The 16668-nt window shown below is 47.4% G+C and overlaps 1 protein-coding gene across 8 annotated transcripts in view; it reads left to right on the plus strand.

Moving 5' to 3' along the window:
- The first annotated feature begins 2748 nt into the window (after window positions 1–2748).
- The window catches only part of Apbb2 (amyloid beta precursor protein binding family B member 2), a 331671-nt gene continuing 317751 nt past the window's right edge, over window positions 2749–16668 (plus strand). For 3 of the 8 annotated variants that reach the window (XM_036201547.1, XM_036201552.1, XM_036201548.1), the window contains exon 1: window positions 2760–3171. The gene's annotated coding sequence lies outside the window, so the exon portion shown is untranslated. Of the gene's footprint in view, window positions 3172–16668 lie in introns of all 8 variants that reach the window. The other 5 variants (XM_036201553.1, XM_036201554.1, XM_036201550.1 and 2 more) reach the window with 3 other exon arrangements.

Consider the following 16668-nt stretch of genomic DNA (forward strand, 5'->3'; position numbering starts at 1 on the left):
TCAAAGCGCAATGGACTTCACAGGAAGGAAGGAGAAGAAGGTTCTTTGTTGCCGCTGGTTTGTACTTTTAACTTTGGGATGCAAAACCAGCAGTGTATTAATAAGACTGGGCCTGGTGGTGGATGCCTGCCATCCAGCACTGGGGAAGTTGAGGCAGGCATTTCCTGGCTAGTTCCACCCAGATTTGCATTCGGTCTTTTTGACAGTGAAGTTGGGTTGAATTCACTGTCCTCCTGCCTCAGCCTCCGGGTGCTAGGATTGCTGGCCCTAGGCCAGCATAGCGGGCTGATCTATCTTCTTTAAGGGGCCCATTGACATCTCTGGGGGTATAACGAGGTAAATGCTTATGGGATCTAAGACTTGGTGGAGGGTTGATTCTATAATGTTCTTGGAAGTGTCCTTTCCGCTAAAATCCCTCGAAACACCCACACTTCCACTTAGGTGGAGGGCTTTTGGCATTATGGAAATTACAGCGGTAATTTCTAATGCACTGTTCCCAGCGTTTACTTCATACTTAATAAAACAAGAGCTCAGAATATTCTTGGAACAGTTCGTTTCCTAGGAAAACAGTTCACGTGTGAGTCAGCACTAAGGGAAAAATCCACTCACAACAGCTATCAAAATTGCATGAGGTGGTAAAATGAGGAATGCTTTTCTTTGTAAACTCTATCGATGAGGTAGAGAGAAAGCCCATTACTTATTTATAACGGGAGTGTGAGGTGGCAGGCATTCTCCAGCCCATCTTAAAGAGGTGTTGCATCCTTAGCCTGCCAGGGTACCTAGCAATTCTCTCCACCTTGAACGTCTCTTTCAGGAACAGAGAGGAAAATGGGGGTAGGACGCAGGGAGGAAGCAAAGGGCGTTCAAAGCCTGCTCTCTTGTCCTCGCCAGTCCTCCCGGGAAAAAATTGAGGGAGTTTCCTCAGGATGCTGCGTAGCAAGCCCTTCACGACTAGCCGGGAGGTGACTTCCCGACTTCTCCCGAGGGCAGCCCAGGGGGGATGAAGCTGCGAAGTCGGAAACCCGGGCGGGACACAGTTGCTGGAGCAGACGCGGAAGCGTTTCCCGGGTGATCCTGGAGACCCTACGGGTTTCCGGAAGGGTGATTGCATCAGGTGTGGAGCAGGGCACCTCCTCCGCCCAACCTGGCGCCCACCGCGCCTGCGCGCCCCGCCCCGCCCCGCCCCGCCCGCCGCCGCCGCGCACTCCAGCGCGGGTTTTCCTGCGCATCGGTGTAGACAGCCTGGAGGGGGCAGGCGCGGTTCGACCCCGGAGCCCCGGAGCAGCGGGTGGCAGGGTGGGCTCTGGTCATCAGCAGGGAGAAGGTCAAAGTGGAAGGGCGCTGGCGTGGTAGCCTGCTGAGATCGCCGTGATGACGGACAGGCAGGGTGGGCTTGGGTTTATTTCCTCCTCCGTCTAGGCCTGAAGGACACAGAGTAGCATCTCAAGGCTCTCTGCAGTTTGTTTTTGCCCAAGTGGCTATTTGAACCCTGGCCTTCGACTGTCCGTCGTTCACAGGGCTCGTTAGGCCTCTGTTGCGCTGCAGAAACTCAGTCCCGAGAGTGAACACTTGCATAGATTTATGGAGATTTTTCTATAGCAGTACGGTTGGCCTTCAGCTGAGACTGAGGGAAATATTGACCCTAGAAGAGGCTGTAGGATGAAAGAGACAGGCACTCCTCCAACACATGGCGCCCCCTCGGTTCCCAACAGCTCAACTCTGAGCACGATCAGTTAGTTCTCTTTTACACGTCAATACCGTGTGTATGGTTCTAGCACATTCCCTGTGGGAGATAGCAGAAATAGCATTTCATAGATGGATGTCAGTCACCCTGCTGGACTGTAACACCATGAAGGCAGAGGCTGGGATTTTTAATTTGCTTCTATTCCTGGGTCTAGTAGGAGAACTTGCGGTGCCTTAGTAAACTCATAATGTATGAAGATGAATAAAAAAAAGCCCACCTTTGCTGGGAGGCAGAGCCAGGCGAATCTTTGTGAGTTCGAGTCCAGCCTGGTCTACAAAGTGAGATCCATGACAGGCTCCAAAGCTACATAGAGAAACCCTTTCTCGAAACAAACAAAAACAAAAACAAAAAAACCCACCTTTAGTGTAAGGAGGACAGTCAAAGGTTTATTATCCGAGGGAGGAGTGGGTTGGAAAAAAGCCATTACTTAGTAGTTACAGTTATTTTCAGAATTACCTTTCCCAAGGAGATGGTAGGTAGCACTGTCTCTGTTGTATATGAGATTCCTCAAGACTAGCGCAGCCACACCAGCCTCTGGGGTTTGTTCCTTACAGGCGCTTTTGGGGCAGGACTCAACCACTCTGGGAGAGGGGCCTAGCATGCTGCTCTAGCAGCCTTCGCAGTGAGTCTGCCCCAGGCTCCAGTTTAACAACCCTTGGTTTGGTGAAGAACAAATTAAGGATGTCCAGACGCCTGCATTAGGTCCACTTACTGGCTAACAAACCGGTAGCAAAGGAGATAATGCCTTTTCCTTTTTGCAAGTGTGTTTCTCGCCTGGCGTTATCTGGCTGTGATTTTCCAGTGCAGGAATGTTCGTGTGTGGCATATGTCTGGGCGTGGGGGATGAGGCTGCAAGAAGGCAGGAGAAGTTTCACCTTTTAATGTTCAGCTCGCCCGGCCGGCTTGTGGGCAGCTCTCATCTGGGAATATTTTTCCCTTCCAAAGGAACGCAGACGTGTGGGAGACGAGTTCCTCCAACTGCCTTTTGGTGCAGACAGACGCCAGACCACCTGGAGGGGATACCCCGGCTGCCCCGCGCCCCCAGCTTCTGGGTGTCACCCTGGCGCCCCCTGCCACCTTGCGGTGCGGCAGCCGGGGGCCTCCTTCACCTGCAGGGGTCGCCCTGGGAGCGCGGCCCGCCCCCTTCCGCTGCGGCCTCCGCCCCCGGCCCCGCCTTGCTGGGTTCGCCGGCTCCGCCAGGCCCCTCCGAGCCTTTCCTCGCGCAGCCGCCGCCAAAGCCTGGAGAAGTGGAATCTCGCCGCCGCTGCTCCCTGCGCGGGCCTCGCGGAGCCGCACTGGGCATGCTCAGTCGCCGGAGCCAGTGCTGCTCTAAGTAGGAAGCTCGCGTGCTGCAGCCCGCAGCTCATCCCGGCACTCAGCGGACCCAGGAGCCGGAGCCGGAGCCCATCGAGCGTCGCACAGCACCGGTGAGCCCCGCTTCCCTCCATGCCTTCAGCCCGGGGATTGGGGTAGGGGGTTGGCCCAGAGTGTGGCGCGGGAGCCCGGCAGCGGGCGAGCCTGGCTGCCCGTGCCTCCGCGGCTGCCGCTGGGCTTCTGGCGGTCACCGCCGGCCGCCCAGCCGCAGCCCCAGCTGCAGCAGCTGCCGCTGCATCTGCAGCAGGCGCCCGCTGCGGAGTCCCGCGCACCCCGCGCCCGCGCCGCAGGGCCGGCGTTCTAGCTGCGGGCTCGCCCCGTCACTCCCAGTGCTCCTTCACTCCCACCCGCAGCTGGGGCTCGGCAGGGTGAGGGCGAGGACACTGAGTCGCTGGGCTCTGCCCAGGCGGGGACTACGGAGGGCAAAGTGCGGGTGGGCGCGGGCGACGAGCAGCGCACGCCCCCTTGCCCAGGAACCGGCCTGCCCACCCGGCGGCGCGCTCTTGCAGGAGACTCAGAGACCTGGCCAACGACTCCAGGGGTGCAGAGAGCTCAGCTGCCCAGAGAGGAGAAGGGGGCAAAGTTCCTGTCCCTTCTGCAAAGCAGGGAGCGTCTTAACTAGAAAATGGCTGTGTGCCGAGGGCTGGATCAGGGAAGCCGGTCATCGGGGTCCCGAACGTCCCAGTGCTGCCCGCTGGGAGGAATGGTGGCTCCTACGCCAGAAATGACATTTGTGCGACGAAAACTAGCTGGGCGGAGGGAGGGATGCGGAGTCCCGCAGAAACAATGAGAGGTGGTCCCTCCACATCGCTGGCGGAGAGGTCTGGAAACAGGAGGTCAGGCGCAAAAGGCCGAGGGAGTGTGGGGCTTTCAAGAAAAAAAAAATTGGAGAAATCAGATGGAGAATTGGGACCGTTTTTTTGTAGCCAGATTCCGCACAGCCACGACTGTCCCGATCGCCTGGGGATGGATGGACTGAGTGATTGGGGAGGGCTCACGTGGAGAAAATTAGGTCAGTGTCAGAAGCCCAGTGGGCTCCTAAAGGGGACACTTCTAAAAAGTCATGTCACTGGCTTTGCATTGCACCTGATGGATGACTCAAATGAAAAGTCATAAAAGAGCATCATAAAATGATAACAGCAATATCATTTTAATTCTTAGAAATAAGAAACTTTGGGATGCTGCCCTTTTTGTTATTTGTTTCTTCATTAAGAATAAATTATGGCAGGTGCTCAGTTGTTTTAGGATTTGGTCTCTTAAATCTTTTTTTTTTTTTTTTTTTTTTTCTTTCTTGTCATGATATTACAGCTCTTTCTCTGAAATGGCATGGTAGGCCTGAATTGGTGTGGCTGACCTCGCACAAACAGGACACTCGAGGGACATTTCTTTCTGAACTTAGGAACAGGCTTTGTCTTCTTTTCTGTTTGTACCTTGAAAGCAGAATCTGCTCAACAGTTTCTCAGGATTTGGAGACTCTTAGCAGAATCTTAGAAATGACATCTGTTTGGAAAGATGGTATTTGTCCTGAGGATGGGGACCCCTCTCCCCCCAGGCAGGCAGAAATTTGATGAGAACACGGGTGTCAGGAGTGCAGTGGTCCCCTCTGTGGAGTGTGGGGGGGGGGCGGTGCCACAGGTGCAGGATGTCTACCACCGCCCTTCTGAACTTGATGTGCTAATTGATAGATGCCTTCAGAAAGTTCCCAGAAACTGACCGCCACACTTGCTCAGACCCTTTGAGAAAGGACTCAGGCTGCGACCCTTTTCTGGCGAAAGTGCTGATATCCTCTTACACTGTTATTTCTTCCTCAAATGAATACTTTCAACTCTTCACCTTTAAGGTACCGGCTGAATCCTGCTTTCTGAAACGTCATAGAGCAGTGGTTGAAAAGCTTTGAGGATCTACAGTGTTACAGAGGAATATTTCTTTACGTTTAGTTTCAGTAATATGAACCCAGACTACAACACTGTTTAGGAAAAGGCAGATATTTCAAGAACCCATGTGTACAAACAATATTTTAGAACAGGTATTTTGTATGTCATGTTTCTATTTTCTGAGGACTTTTCCTGCCAAAGGAGAAACAGCAAAAACCATTGTCCTAACAAGAATCAACACTTGAAACCCCTTCCCATGATTATTTGTTTTCTGTTGCTTACCCTGACTAGCGGGTATCTAAATTTATCTAAGAGGAATGGAATAGCTTTCTATTCCCCCTACACCTTTAAGATGGACAGTACCTTAGTGATGTAACACCTTACGTATTCCAGAGACATACTACAGTGTTTTATGAGACCAACAGTAACAAGGCACCTAGGATGAGTTTTAGGAAAATGTATTAAGTTATTCCTGATTTTGTGGGAGGTACTTTTCCTCCCAGGGCAAGGAAGCTAGCGTTTGGTCAACGGCTGTTTCACGACAAGACTGACATCACTCTCTACATACAGTGTCTGTATGAGATGTGTGTGGTCAGCAGACCCTTTGATGTAGATCCTGCTACTTTCACCTTTTTTGAGACAAAAGTTTCTTCTTCCTCGTTGGTTTCTATGTTTGCCAGGCTAACTGGCCTGAGAGCCTTGGGGGATTATCCAGTCTCCATCTTTCATTACGGTAGGAATACTGTGTTGCCATGCCTGGCTTTAATGAAGGTTCTGAGACTTAAACTCAGGTCTAATGATGTCTTGACATACATGTCACCTGCCCAAGAAAACACCTCTAAGAGGTGGAGACTTGTGAAGTTTTCTCTCCTAGGAGACTATTTCAGTGTGTTCCATTATTATTACCTAAGCATTCTCTTGCAAGACATATCTTTGATTTGTTGTTTAGGATTAATTAGGTTTTATTAGAATAGCACATCCTCAAAATGAGGTGGATGCTTAGAAGGCGCTTCCATGCGTATTTTAAAATTGTTTTGTGTTCATTTGTTTTCAGCAGGGCTGTAGTACTAGCAAATAGAATTAAATCTAGAGATGCTGAGCCAGAATTACCCATGTTGGAGTGTTATTAGTGCGCATTATGCGTGATGAAAAGTGTTGATGGCATGTTTTGCAGCTGTAATGGCTTATCAGAGGCAAAGTGACAGCAGCCCTATAATTAAGGGTCTGGTGGGATTTGACAGCAAGACCACCAAGCTGGGCCTCCATAGACTTTGCTCGTGTGTCCTACTCCTGTGTTACTCTAGCTCACTCTGACCTGGAGAAGTTGGCTCACATCTTGAAGTCTCAGTTTCCCCGTTTGTAGAAAGAGATTTGCAGTAGAATATGCCCTCTGCTTGGCTTCCTGAGTCCTTCTTGGCCTGGCCCAGACGTCTATAATATAGCCATTCAAGGAGGGAGGAAGTCATGTAGAGCATAGAGGCTGATTTTGTGCTTCTCGGAGCCTGTCCTGTCCTTGTTTTGTCTAGGAACCTTCCTTCTTGGTCAGTCCCTGCCTCTCGTTGAGTTTTTCCCTTGCCACAAAAGAGTTGTCATAAATGAACTCTGTGTCCTCACGTCCTTCTGGATAGGAGACAGAGCTGGGATTAGGCTTGGCTAACATGTATTAGACTTTTGAAATTTTTGTACCATCTTCTGAAGAGAGACTTTTTGCTTTTAGGCCCCCAGGTCATCTCAGAAGATCCTACCAGTAGCAGAGGAGGCATTCCGAGTCTTGGCTGCTGGGATCTGTCTTGTAGGATTTTAGTGGTCTTTCCTATGTTTTATCCTTCACCTTCTGCCCTTAATGCGAGTTGCAGCTCTTGGCCTTAGGAGTTGATCGCCACTGTCATTTAATGTGAGCACCTTTACTGGCTTGTGCAGGGGTTTATGGTCGGCTGCTGCCGTAGCAGAAGGACCAGTTAGATGTTGATGGGATAGAGAGCATAGGGGACCAGTCCTGTTCTGGGTTATGTGTGCATTGCTTTCAGAATGCTCACATAACTCAGCACCATTTGTCTTTAAGTGAGGCAGGAGAGGATAGCCAGTTATTGTACCACTTAAAAAACAGTGAGGACAGGGACACCAATGCCTCTGACCTTCCCTGGGGCTCGGGATCCTGAACCCCCTGTAAGAGCAAGCCTGGAACTGCACACATAGGAAGAGAGCGATAAGAAAAGAAGGTAGGAAGGAGGTAACTCATCACCATGGTGAGGACTAGGGAGCCTGCATCCAGTTAAAGGCATAGGAGGTCAGCACACTAACTCACTAATTAATACCAAAAGACACAGACAGAAGAGGACAAGAAAGTATTAAGGGAAAAAAAATCCCAACGTATAATTTCCTGGTATAGAAAATGTATAAAATGCATGAGTTCACAGAGACAAAGGAGAGAGAACATAGAGAAGAATAATGAGGTGGAAATATGCATTAAAGGTTTTCTTTATGTTAATGAGTTGAGAAGGTTAGGAAGTTAGCCACCATATCGTATCCCTTTCCCCTAGTGGATGCTGCAGGATTTTGCCTGTTGGGCAGTACCTGAAGTTTCAGAAGTTTAGCTCTGTTGGTAAGTATGCTTCAGGAATGCTTGGAGTGGGAGGAAGTGTGGCTTTGTTATTTTTAGTTGTCTAAAAAAAAAAATGCAGAGTTTTGAACTGAGCTAGAAGGAGGAGCGTGCATTTGAGAAGATGCAAACCGGAGGGACTTTGTGGCCTTCTGGAGAGGAAGGGCGAGTTCCTTTGCCGGGGAAGGAAGGCTTGGCGTGGCTGGTGGGACAGGATGTAGCATTTCCAATCCACTACCCTACAAATCAGATCTTACTTAATTCGTATGCATTGTAAAAGTGAGTGTTTTGTGTGTATGCAAAGCACAGTGCAAGCCTGAGGGCTGAGAATCTCAGTGACATTGTCTTTGTACCTCCTGCGCTGATGATGGTGATAGAGCTGGTATTTCATTGGCCATCAGATGAGAAGAGGTGCCCCTTTCTTTGAGATTATACTCTTCCAGTTTGGGGGTAAGAATCTTTTGTGAAGGCATGGGAATATTTTCATTTGGCAGCTTAATGGTCCATGAAATTGCTAAGTCTGGGAATCTGGTCCTGAGATGCTGAGTTCTACCCTTGGGATTGAGTTGTAGTAGCGAAGCCCGACCAACATGTAGAGCTTGTGTGGGTGGGCTGCTGGAGCCCCGGGCGTTCCAGGAATGGAGAGTCACCCCAAGTCCCAGGAGCTGGGAAGGAACTCATTTTGAAAGTGCCCTGGGAACCAATGAGTGTTTTTGACTTATAGCCCAAAAATGACAAGTTGAATGCCAAGGTGAAAGCCGCGGGCCTGCGAGGGCAGACAAGGAGAATGGCTGCAATGTGAATTGGGCAGGCAGGCCCGGAGATGTAACTTGGCGTTGGTTTCTTCGCATGCAGACCTCTTTCTGGCAGAGCAAAGTGCTTTTGCAATTTGGAGATGGTGATTCTAGGAATTGCTGTTGGAATCAGGACAACTGAAATCAAGATTGCTTAATAATCTTAGTGTGGGCCCCCACGCTCTCCTGCCTGCCCTTCAGGAGGAGCCTGAGATGACTAGAGGAAACCTACGCATGGTTGTCCCCTGGAATTGCTGGTTTTCACCTTTTCTTTGGTGCTGATGTTGCTATTGGGATGGGGTCAGGGGAAGAAAAAAGTTTCTAGGTTTGAAATGATAGTTTTGCAAAGTAAATGTGTGTGTCAGGTAACACTTTAGAAAATCTGTTCTTAGTGGACCTGGAAAGATGGCCCAGGCAGTAGAGGAATACTTGCCATGCAAATGTTAGGACCCAAGTTCAATTCCTGGCAGCCATGTAAAAGCTAGGCATTGTGCCTGTAATCCCAGCTCTGGAGAGGAAGAGACAGGAAGATCCTCGGGGCTGGCTGACTAGCCAATCTCACTAATTTGAACTTCCGGCTGTTTTCAAAGCCCACAGTTAACCAGACTCTGTCTGCCCTAGGTGGTACAGTTATCTCCTCTCAGTTTTAGCCCTCAAGTGCATTTTCCATCTGAACACAAATCGACTAGCAGGGTCCAGATGTGATTTCTAGACATGTTGGAAACTGAGTTTCTCTGTTGACTCTCTGGGAAGATTCCAGGATAGATTCCTTCCGAATAAAATACAGGGGAAAGCCGGGCAGTCGTGTTGTACCCAGCACTCAGGAGGCACGGGGAGGAGCTCTGTTGAGTTCCAGGCCAGCCTGGTCTACAGAGCGAATTCCAGGACAGCCAGGGCTACACAGAGAAACCGTATCTCAAAAAACCAAAAATAAATAAAATACAGTACAGGGGGAATCTAGTTGTTATTTGGGTACTGGGAGGCTGACTTGTTGGTTGAGAATTTCAGGTCCTCCCCAGCAGGCCCAAGGCTGGCATGAGGTTCTGGCTCCTGTGGCCTTGGCTTGACATTTGGGAGATGGTGTGTTTCCCTGGGCATCCTGCTTGTTCTTTGCTGCTGACTGTGTTCTTAATTTGGGGTCTTTGTTTAGTTTGTTTAGTAGACTTCTGTTCTAGGCAAGGGCCAGGTTACTTTCTATATTGAATATCTTGCATTGCTGGACAGTACTGTCTAGGTAGAAGTACTGTGTGTAGTGGGTAGTACTGTCTGTAGGTAGTAGTACTGTGTATAGCTGGGCAGTACTGTCTGTAGGTAGTAGTACTATGTATAGTTGGGCAGTACTGTCTGTAGGTAGAAGTACTGTGTGTAGTGGGTAGTACTGTCTGTAGGTAGTAGTACTGTGTATAGCTGGGCAGTACTGTCTGTAGGTAGAAGTACTGTGTGTAGTGGGTAGTACTGTCTGTAGGTAGTAGTACTGTGTATAGTTGGGCAGTACTGTCTGTAGGTGGAAGTACTGTGTATAGCTGGGCAGTACTGTCTGTAGGTAGAAAGTGATGTGTAGCGCATGTTAGCTTCCGGGTTGTTTTCATTCTTGGTGGGCTAATGTAATGTAATTTGTGGCTGTGCCCGAGGCCTGATGAGAATACTCAGGTACTGGGGCTTTGCTGAGCCTAAGAGTCTTCCTGCTGTTAGAACAGAACCTTGGATTCTCCCCAAGAAATAAGCTTCATATGTGTCTTTATAGTTACTAGCAAAGAGAGACTTTTGTTTGGTGACACCCAGAGACCTCAGCTTCACATGCTCATTCCTTTGTGCAGCAAATGTTTATTGAATACATAGTTGGTGCCAGGCACTGGGCCAAGTCCAGGGAGACAGAGGAATGTGCCAGAGCATTGGTGGCAGGGTGCTGCAGTGGAGGCCTGCATGGGGTTTTGCAGGAGAGAAGAAGCGGTCCCTCCTTTACAGAAGTGGGGGATGCCTCATGGAAGAGGAGCTATGGCAGATGGCTTCTGTGACAGTCCCCATTGCAGAAGCCTTTTCCTGGCTCCTTCCCCACCCTTGGCTCCCTGGAACTCTTAGAACCGGTCTCCTCTGCCAATGCGGGATCCTTCTGTGAAGGTAGAAATGTGGCTGGCCATTCACATCTCTGCAGAACCAGCTTGTGGGGTGTGTGTGTGTGTGTGTGTGTGTGTGTGTGTGTGTGTGTGTGTGGTTGGGGGTTGGGGTGGGAGGGCGGACACATTTGGCACGACCTGGAGACATTTTATCTTGACTCTTGAGAGAGAACTATTGGCCTTTGCAGATAGTGGTGGTCAGGGATGCTATCAGCCAGCATACAGGGCATCGGGCAGCCTTGCCCTGCAGAGAGTATCGGGGCTTGGTGTTGAAAAGTTATACTCTTAGGCTCTTGGTATTGCTCTGTCAGGTAGTAGGCACAGGTCCACCAATGATAGAATTCTAGTTGAACACCATAATTAGGCAATGCCTTGCTGTCCTCAGCTGTAAATAGGAGAGCTAAAGGTGGGTATGTAACATGGCTCTGAGGATTTCAGGAGTTCACAGGGGTTAAGGGTTTAGACCACCACTTGGCAGGCAGCAAGACCTTAACCATTATGACTGCTTTTGGTTTCCTAAGGTTTGCCTTTTGACTCAAAGAGCTCAACTTTGGGGAATCCCTAGCCCGCCCCTTGGGTGTAAGAATTGGCTGTGTGTTCCTTTCGATCCTGTTTTCATGCTCTCTGACTGTTCCCACCCCTTGATTCTGGGGCTCAGTAGCTTTGCCTTTCATCTCTTTTTCCCAGGGACCCGAATTTATGCCCTTGCCAAGCCTTCCCCTAGAGGGCTGAGAGCAATATTTCTGATTTTTCCTTAGCTCTGTCTATTTTGGGAATGGTGAGAACGCGGGAAACAGGTCAGGGGGAGCTGGTGCATTGCTTCCTGATTGGCATGGCTTCCTCCACCATGAGATTCAAAAGTGGGAGGCAGGTGGCAGTGCTTGCTTGTGACTCTTCCCTTTGCACCCACTAGCTCATCCCCCAAGCTAAGTGCCTACTACTTCCAAAATAATCCAGTAATTGGGTCACAACATTATCTGCCTGCCAGGAATCATTTCTGAAAATCAAAGCAAAGACGCAGACGTCTATCAGTGAGATTTGAAACATCTCTGACCCTCTGCTTTACGGTTACTCCAAAAATAGAAATAGAGGAAAGCCGGCTTGTCATCCCAGTTAGGTGACTGTGTCTCCGTGGCCTAGAACTGAGCCTTATTTTCACTTCTGCAGAAGTGTTCAGAGCCTTTTCTGCAGGGATATGAGCCTTTGTGGACTCCATTCAGTGGATGAAATTTACCATTGAATTTTCATAACAGGAGTTTTGGGTTTCAGATGCTGTCAACAGACTATAGAGAATGCTAAAAAAAAAAAAAAAGGAAAAGAAAACACTAAGTGTCTTAGTGACTCTTCTATTGCTGTGACCAATGCAGCTTATACAAGAAAGCATTTAATGGGGGGCTGTAGTCGGAAGTTTTCCTGTGTCCTGCTTGGTCCCAAGTAAACACCTAGAATAGAGGCTTATATTAATTACAAACTATATGGCCTATGGCTCAGGCTTCTTGCTAGATAGCTCTTTCATCATAAATTAACCCATTTCTATTAATCTGTATGTTGCCATGTGGCTGTGGCATTACTGGTCTGCTGGTATCTTGTTGCTTCTTGGGTGGTGGGATACCATCTCCTCTTCCTGCCTGTCTCTTTCCTGTATCTCTGCTTGGATTTCCCATCTGCCTCTAAGCTGCCTTGCCATAGGCCAAAGCAGCTTATTTATTAACCAATTGGAACAATGTATATTCAAGTGTACAGAAAGACATCTCATAGTACTTCCCCTTTTCTGTCTAATCAAAAAGGAAGGTTTTAACTTTAACATAGTAAAATTATATATAACAATACAGTTACAATATTTGATAATATTAAAGAAAATGTTCTCTGGCCGGTGGTGGCGCACGCCTTTAATCCCAGCACTCGGGAGGCAGAAGCAGGTGGATCTTTGTGAGTTCGAGGCCAGTCTGGGCTACCAAGTGAGTTCCAGGAAAGGCGCAAAACTACACAGAGAAACCTTGTTTCGAAAAAAAAAAAAAAGTTCTTCTGCAACATTGGGGCATCCATCTTCAGCCTACCGGCCTAGAGTCTCTGGCAGACTTTTTAGTGAAGCAAGAAATTTGAAGGATTGTCTCACCTATTGGCAAAATAAATCAGTTGCTTTCCTCTGGCAGTTTCTTCTGTGAAGCAGGAATCTGAAGGATCATCTCACCTTCATTTGGCAAAGTTCAGTGGTCACTTTTCTATGGGTCCTGCATGTCCAATTTATATAGCTTATTGTCAAGCAGTCCAGGCAAGAGCAGTTTCTGGCCTAAATAGCTAGCTTTTGCCATAAAGAAAGCAAACTCCATAGGGAGTTTCTTTGATGCCCATCATCTTCTCTGAAGTAATTGGTGTTGCCAGGAGCAGACGTGTCTCACTTTCCAGAAAAGTCTAAGTTTCAAAAATATTTTAAATGCCATATTCTATAGGCCTCTTAAGTGTTTGAAGATTACCTACCCAATTGAAATGTCTACGTATACCTAGAAAATTAACATGATTATAAGTTGATTGTCATAGATGACTAAATATTAATCTGTATTTCTTAGTTACACACTACAATTTTAAATGAGTTACATAAACATAATGCCTTAAACAAGAGTTGAAATATACATACAGTATAACAAAATTAACTTTAAATTTGTATCAATTACCCAAATTTATGCTAATGTAAAATATGTATAATTAATAGTTATTTTTTGGATTAAAGTAGATTCAATAATCTATCCTCTTGTCCTATCATATCTGTATCCTATATTTCTATATCATATCCCCCTTTATTCATTTAGAAAGAGATTAACTATGACCAAGAAAAATTTGTAACCAACCCTAAAACAAAGACAAATATTCATAATCCAGTTTTAGGGAATGTGGGCATAGTTTTCTAGGCTACTTCCTGTTAATAGGGGGTGCTGTGGGATGTTCTGTATGTCAAATGTGTTGCTCTGATTGGTTAAAATAAATAAAGTGCTGGTTGGCCAGTAGCCAGGCAGGAAGGATAGGGTAGGCGGGACAAGGAAGAGGCGAAGGCTGGGAACAGGAAGGCTGGGAAGAGACGCTGCCAACCACTGCCATGACAAGATGAAGGTACAGGTAAGCCACGAACCAAGTGGCAAAGTATAGATTGATAGAAATGGGTTAATTTAAGATAGAAGAACTAGATAACAAGAAGCCTGCCACGTCCATACAGTTTACAAGTAATATAAGTCTCTGTGTGCTTACGTGGTTGGGTCTGAGAGTCTATGGACCTGGCGGGTAAGAGAGATTTGTCCTGACCGTGGACCAGGCAGGAAAACTACAAGGGGGTGCTGGTAGTCTTATGGGGACACAAAGAAAATTTTAGGATTATGGACAAGTCCTGACTGGAGTAGTCTGTGAGGCTGTATTGTCTGAGCCAGTTGCCTTGAAGCTGTTCTGGATGTTGGATCATCTGGAGACCTCTCAAGGGGTCTTCCTTGATGGAACCATAATAACCTGGAAGGAATCCACAGCTTTTCTGTGGAAACAAAAGCAGAATCTCTTTTCTAAAACAACATATCCTTAGACTCAAATTTTGAAGTCAAGATACCTTTAAAATATACATGTTGATTTAACTTAGTAGTCTTTACAATCAAATGTCTTTTTGTAGTTAGCTCATTAACAGTAAAACAATTTAAAGAAAACACAATATACATAATCCAGACTCTCTGTTTATGTGGCCTTTTTTAAAAAAATATTATTTTTACTGTCTAAAGGTAACAGAATTTTCCCAAGTTCTATCCCTGAGAAAATTCCTCCCGGAGTCCTGGGGAAGACACTGCATACAGCGTGGGGTATCTGAGGGAAAGGAGTCTACATCCACCATGCTTATTGTCCTTTACTTTATTCCTCCATGACAAAATTCTATCTGTACAGCTTCAGCTCCATCCTCAAATTTAGCTCCTCTCTGTGCCCACTTTTCCTCATAGTTTTAGTAAGCACCTATGCTTTTGACCTCATCTTCATCCTCTGTTCCTTCGTCCTCCATCTCTCCTTTCTAGCTCCTTACTCCTGGCTCTCAGAACACTCTACCAGAGATCTGCCTTACCTTCTCCAGAATCTCTGTCTTCCTCTCTTTTCTCTGGCCACACGGTTCTGGGTCTGCCTCTGGAACTCTGCTCCAGTCCTTTCTGCACCTGGTTATGCAGAAAGCCCTGTTGTCCTCAGTCAATCTCTCTGCCATGCCCCTAGGCCTGAAGGAAGGGGAAGGTCTGAGCTCCATTTGCACAAGAAGCAAAGCTATGCATCTACAGCCTGCCTGTCTTCTAGGCTCAGTGGGGGAGTTAGTTACCATGAGGTTCAGCAGGTCTGTTTGCCAAATGGTCTATAGTATATGGACCCGCAAGAAATTCATAGCAAGGTGCAGCTGAATATTAAGGCTGTATAACACCAAACATTCTATGATAAATGGCTTCCCATTTGACGGACCCTTGGTGGGTCAAAGTATAGCTTTTAATACACAGCTGAATCTCTATAATATATTCTTGCGGGCCGCAAGAACTGTCTCTTTAAATACTTTACTTTTTAAAACATTTTTCTTTATATAACTGCCTATACTCTTCCAAGCTTGTGCACGTTTTTATACACACTGTAAACCATTTAGAGGTTGATTCCATTTGAATCTGTCTCATTGTGTGTCTATAATCCTTTTCTGACCAGGAGAGATTTTAAACTGCTAAGCTGTGTGGTGGCTTTGGCTATGGATTCCATCCTGTTAGGCTTTTCAACATGGTGGAGGTATTTTTACTGCCAGCTCTGGGAGCCGTGCTCACTGCCAACTTAGGGAAGCAGTGGGTCTGTGCCTCCATCAAGCAGTGTATAGCTAGTTTTTTTGTCTGTACTAGCAAAAGCTAAACCCACCATGCAGTGCGCTGGGCCACTTAGAGATGCCTCTGTGTACAGCATCAGGAATCCACCATGCTGTGCTCAAGCTCAAATGCTGCAGCGTCTCTGTGCCGTGTCCTGAATGAGAGACACAAACTAGGAAGCTGCTCTTGGCTCCATTTTAGAACCTTTTTAAAAAGCTTTCTCAAGTTTTAGGTGTTAATTCTTGCCCAACTGGCTGGAACGCCAGATGTAGTTGGAAGTTTTCCTGTGTCCCACAGCTGCTTGGTCCCAAGTAAACACACAGAGGCTTATATTAATTACAAACTGTATGGCCTATGACTCAGGCTTCTTGCTAGCTAGCTCTTTCATTTTAAATTAACATATTTCTATTCATCTATATGTTGCCACATGGCCATGGTGTTACCGATCTGCCGGCATCTTGTTGCTCCTTGGGCAGCAGAGGCATCTCCTGCCTGTCTGTTTCTTGTATCTCTGCTTGGATTTCCTGTCTGCCACTAAACTGCCTTGCCATAGGCCAAAGCAGCTTATTTATTAACCAGTGGGAACAACATATTCACAGCATTCAGAAAGACATCCCACTGCAGGGACTTGCTTCCAGTTTGGACATTTAGTTCATCATGGTAGGGAGCGTAGTGGCAGGCAGGCATGGTGCCAGACCAGTAGCTAAGAGCTTAATTCTTATCTGTGAAATGGAAGCAGAGAGGGAGAAGCACACACACACAGAGGGAGAGAGGCAGAGAGAGTGTCACAGAGACAGAGAGACAGAGAGATAGAGAGAGACAGAGAGACAGAAATAGACAGGCACTGGGCCAGGCATAGGCTTTTGAAACCTCAAAGTTCTTCCCCAGTGCACACTTACACCAACAAGGCCACACCTCTGAATCCTTCCCAAACAGTTCTACCAACGGGGGAACTGAGCATTCAAATATATGAACCTATGGGGGGGGTGCATCTTCATTCACACCACCACACCAAGGCACTTTTCTGATTCCTTACCCATGATACTTGTCTCCTGATGGAGAGTAATGACCTCTTAGCTAGCATGTTTCTGTTTGGCTTCCCAGAAGCTAGGTACAGATCCCAATGCCCTGTGTTAAACCTGCCCAGGATGACCACTCTGCCTGTTCAGAACTCTCATTGGTAGAAAAAAAAGTTGACAGCCGAAGAACCTGTTACAATACAGCATGGTGGCATTACCTGTGGCAGAGAAACGCTCCGCTGCCCAGACCACTGCCTACTCTGGCTGGGTTTCGGGTGTATCAGGCAAGTCTCGGCTCAGTCTATT

The sequence above is a fragment of the Onychomys torridus genome, chromosome 10, assembly GCF_903995425.1.
Source record: "Onychomys torridus chromosome 10, mOncTor1.1, whole genome shotgun sequence".
In the NCBI taxonomy this organism is placed as follows: Eukaryota; Metazoa; Chordata; class Mammalia; order Rodentia; family Cricetidae; genus Onychomys; species Onychomys torridus.